Below are 4,100 nucleotides of genomic sequence, written 5' to 3'. Positions count from 1 at the left end.
TTATTTTTTATCCAATATATTAGAAAAGATTTATCGATGCTCATTTTTTCATGTCACTCTCTACTTAGTAACTTATTAACCTACAGTCCTTTGTCATACAAAACTGAAGTGCTCCTTCATAACAATTATATACAGTCATGTAAAACAAATCAGCCATGTCTGAGAATGCATGTTTCATTCTGTGTCTCTCAAATAGTGGTTCACAAACTTTTGGTCTCAGGACTCTTTCTCTGTTAAAAATTACTGAGAACCCCAAAGATCTTTTGCTTCTCTCAGGTATAGCTATCATTATTTACTATATTAGAAATTAGAACTCATAATTTGAAAAAATTATTAATTCATTTAAAAATAACTAATAAACCCATTACAAGCTAACACAAGCACATATTTTAATGAAAAAAATCTACCAAAACAAAAAAAAATTGAGAAGAGTGACAGATTTACATATTTTTGCAAATCTGTTTAATGTCTGTCTTTTTTTTTTTTTAGGTTTTTGCAAGGCAAATGGGGTTAAGTGGCTTGCCCAAGGCCACACAGCTAGCTAGGTAATTATTAAGTGTCTGAGACTGGATTTGAACCCAGGTACTCCTGACTCCAAGGCTGGTGCTTTATCCACTATGCCGCCTAGCCACCCCCTAATGTCTGTCTTAATGCAAGAAGCTAGATTTTCATAATCTGATTCTGTATTCAATCTCTTGCTAAATGTCATTTTGATTGAAGTATATGAAGAAAATCTGACCTGATACAGATAAGCAGTTAGAAAAGGGAGGAGTATATGCCTTTATTTATTATTATGAGAATAGTTTTTACCTTCATATATCCCTGACAGGATCTCAGGAATCTACCAGAACTCATCAGATCCCACTTTGAAAATAGTTTATCAGGACTTTACCAAGTGGAGGGAGTATTAGCCTTATAAAGTGATGACTAGTCTTTACTTTGGTCAGAGTCCCAAGGTCTTTCAAATCTGCTTCCTCTCACATTATTATTATATTTACTATGCAAATTGTTCACATGGTTTAGCTAAATCTAAAAAGAATATAGTAAGATCCTCAAAAAAATTTTCTTCATAACTTTTCTCTAATTCTGTTTGCTTTTCATTAGGTTTTTAAATTCTGTGATATTTGAAATATATACTTAATAATACCATTATTTCATTAGTTATTGAAACTTTAAACATTCTGTACTTTCCCTGCTTATCTCTTTTAATGATGTCCAATTTACTGTCACCCTATCTGAGATCATGATTGCCACCCCCTTTTTTTAATCACCTGAGGGATAAAGAATTCTATTCTATTTCTTCATCATAAGTGATATTCACACACTTAGGTGAATTTTTCTGTTTCAGTTGTGTTCTTTGTAAACAACATATTTTGGAATTCTGCTTTCTAATCCATTCTGCCACCTTTCTCCATTTAATGAGTGAACGTATACCATTCACATTCATGGTTATGATTTTTTTTTTTGCTTCATTGTATTCTAATATAATATTAGGTTTTATAACCCTTCCAAATCTTTTTCTTTTACAGAGATGAGAAATGATTGATTTTCTCTTTATATTCCCAGTGCTTGTCATATAATGATCATTTTATATTTTTTTATTCATGCATGTATTCAAGCTCATTAATTCTTTTATGATTTCTCAAAATATAGTATCCAAGTTTTTTTTTGTTTGGTCATGGTATTTAGGAAATCCAATGATTCTTAAATTCTCTCTCCCCATTCTGTTTTAAAGATCGCTTTTATGTACATTTCTAATTTTTAGTGTATTTTTTTACTTTGTTCTAATATTTCTATATATCTCATTGAATAATTTAATTCCATTTTCTCTCAGGAAATCTGGGTTGGGCTTCTTTCATATTGTTATCTTAACCAGAAATCCTCTCCACAATTTTTTATGAGTCAGTTAAAGATTTGGTAATATTTTTAAAAATCATTTTTTTTGGTTTTTGCAAGGTAATGGGTTAAGTGACTTGTCCAAGGTCAACCAGCTAAGTAAGTATTAAGTATATGAGGCTGGATTTGAACTCCTCCTGACTCCAGGGCCAGTACTCTATCCTCTGCCCTCTATGTAGCTGCCCCAAAATATATTTTCAAACATAAATAAAGAAGGGAACAGAAAGGCAGGAAAGGGAGAAAAAAGGATTATTTTAAATTCATGTCTGCCAAACCCTAGAATTAAGATATAGCAGAAGTTGCATGACCATAATTCCTTGCTAATATTCTCAAAATATGAGGCATAATTAGACCCCAATCATATCATTTAGGAACCATTTTCTTATTACATTGCATCTTCTGCTTTTCTGTTCAGGTTTTATAGTGAACTAATTTCTCTTCAATGGCTATAGTGATAAGCAATAGTGGGAAGGAGGTAAAAAGGGAAAAATAAAAAAGAGGTAGGAAATTAGAATTCAAAAACACTCTTTATATATTAATATTCATAGAAGACTGTCTGGACTGCTAAATTATTTATGAGTACGTGCACAGTACATAGCACATGTTTTCTAAGCAATGTGACACCCTATTTATGTTTAGTTATGCTAAGCATTGGATGAGGTGTTCAAGTCAAATCACTGTACTAACACCAATTTAGAGAATTCAACAGCATGCATTCCACTTGTCCAAGTGCAGAAGACCCCTGCTGATAGTATGTCCTACTGTGGTTTTACACTCATGATGTTAAATGTCAGCTCAAGGATCAGTGTTTCCTTTTGGCTCTTCAAAGGATTTTGTCTCTTTTGTTGATGATCCATATTCATTTTAATTTTTTTGAGCTACACAGGTTACAAAATCACATTTAATCTTCCTTTTAGATTATCATGTTTAATTATATTTTTTTTATTTTCTGAATTGGTACCTATTTTGCTCTCTCTCTCCTACATTATCTGTTTTTATTCTCTAGCATTTAATTCCTTCTACCAAAGTCATTTACCTCTCCCCTCTTTTAATTTTCCCTTATTACTTATTCAGTTAAGAATGAGTATTCTTCTCTTAAAGAAAAGACTGAAAAAAATTCCCACCAATTTCATTCTATTAAAGCAACACAAATGAAAGAAAGCAGAATTTATAACAATTGGGTCAAAGATGATAATTGGTCTACTATAGAGTATACAGTTTTACTGTTTTTCCTGATTATTTTCTCTCAATTTCTATTTTAAGCAAGTTGTCTTTTTGCAAAAATAATGTGATGAAGAATTATTAGTAGATTTGTAGATAAGGAGGGATTCAGATGGGGAAAATGGAACATCAGAGCAAGACTTGAATAGATTGTGAACCCAAAACAGATTCTAAACCTGGATGAAATATAAGGAATGTTACATAAATAAATGTTGAAAATAAGAGAAAAGATTTCTGACAGTATGAAAAATAGGAATACATCTATGAAAGAGAAAACAAGTAAGATCTTTTGAGGGAGAAATATTTTGACCAGGGTCATTGGAGCAGAAGGTTGAATTTCAACAATTATTTGTCAGTGTGGAACATTACAAAGAGTATAGACTCTGGATCCAATCAGAAGGCCTGGATTCAAATTCTGCCTCTGTCACCTGTGTGATCTTGAGCAAATAATTTAACTTTCCTGAGTCTCAGTCTCCTCATCTGTAAAATAAGAGAATTCTATTAGATTGCATCTGAGTTTCTTTCTAGCACTTCTTTGACTATTTCTTTTTTTTTTTTTAGGTTTTTTTGTTTGTTTGAGGTTTTGTTGTGTTTTGTTTTTTTTTTATGGCAAGGCAATGGGGATAAGTAACTTGCCCAAGGCCACACGGCTAGGTAATTATTAAGTGTCTGAGGCTGGATTTGAACTCAGGTACTCCTGACTCCAGGACCAGAGCTATATCCACTGCACCACCTAGCTGCCCCCTGCCCTCTATTTCTTTATCTATAAATGGGAGGGACTAAGTGACCTCTAAGGTTCCTTTGAGATTTAGTCTATTATATTGGTATCCCAAGAGGCAGGAAAATTAGGTCCAGATTGAAGCGGGACTTGAATGCTAAACTAAAGAGTTTAAACCTATTCATATAGAAAATGGAAACCTATAAAATTATTTGAAAGGATGACTTAAGGAAATAAGTATTTCAGAAAAGTAATCATTTGACAT

Source organism: Macrotis lagotis, chromosome X, assembly GCF_037893015.1.
Source record: "Macrotis lagotis isolate mMagLag1 chromosome X, bilby.v1.9.chrom.fasta, whole genome shotgun sequence".
NCBI lineage: Eukaryota > Metazoa > Chordata > Mammalia > Peramelemorphia > Peramelidae > Macrotis > Macrotis lagotis.
Note: the sequence above shows the minus strand (reverse complement) of the source record.